Source organism: Haliotis rubra, unplaced genomic scaffold, assembly GCF_003918875.1.
Source record: "Haliotis rubra isolate DU_JTF1 unplaced genomic scaffold, ASM391887v1 Scf192, whole genome shotgun sequence".
Lineage (NCBI taxonomy): Eukaryota > Metazoa > Mollusca > Gastropoda > Lepetellida > Haliotidae > Haliotis > Haliotis rubra.
This window is the reverse complement of record NW_025765914.1, coordinates 598169-599098: the sequence shown is the minus strand read 5'-3', so window position 1 is coordinate 599098 and position 930 is coordinate 598169.

The following is a 930-nucleotide window of genomic DNA, read 5'->3' as shown; positions in this document are numbered from 1 at the left end:
GGGTTTGTGTGTGTTGTACATGTTCATGAGTGTGTACATGATGTTGTAGCAGCCTCAATACATTCGTTTCACAATATTATAAGAAAACGTTGTATAGAGTTGTGAAAAGTAAATTAATTAATCAAATCAAAACCAGATATAATATACACTTGCGAATGAAGCTGCATTGAAAGAACTAACCAGAGAATTTAGCAAGCTACGAACATAAGGGAGAGAGTTTTTGTGGACAGTTGACGCCGAAATTCAAATGCTGGTGTTAACACTCCCACCAGTACGTGTTGAACTAAATTGTTAGCGAACCATAAAAGGCCAGTGAACAAATGACGAATTCCATGATTGAAATGCACACAGGATAAGGTATGCAACCATAAAAGACAATACAATGGACAAAATATTTGGCAGCAGTAAGGCCTATCATTTTGGTCGGTGCGTTCACGAATGTTCAGAATTGGTCACCAGAATTCAAGGCAATAACAGTACAAAAGTTGTGCTCAGCAGTGCAAGAGAATGCAATAGAAAATACCCTTGGCTAATTTATGTCGATGATAAATATCTGGGTTTTGTTAAAGGTGTCATGTGTTTGTCAGTTGTGTGATCAGCAACTGGGCAAAGGCCCTCATTCTGATCTAGTCATTCAATGAAGGCTGCCATATAGCTGGAATATTGCTGAGTGCGGTGTAAAACAACAAATATTCAATGAAGATAACACTCACAACACCCGACTGTCACCCATGACGATTGAAATTTAAATCATGTACTTAATTAGAATTAAGCATGATTCACTGTTTCATAATGACAGAGCCAAATACAGTGGTATTGCGGTAATTCCACTTATGCCGTGATTGATGCAAACGCAGTTAAGATTATTCTGGCATATCTATCCAGATAATGGCATAATGTTGGACAGTTGGGGTCCCCGCCAGGGACGTA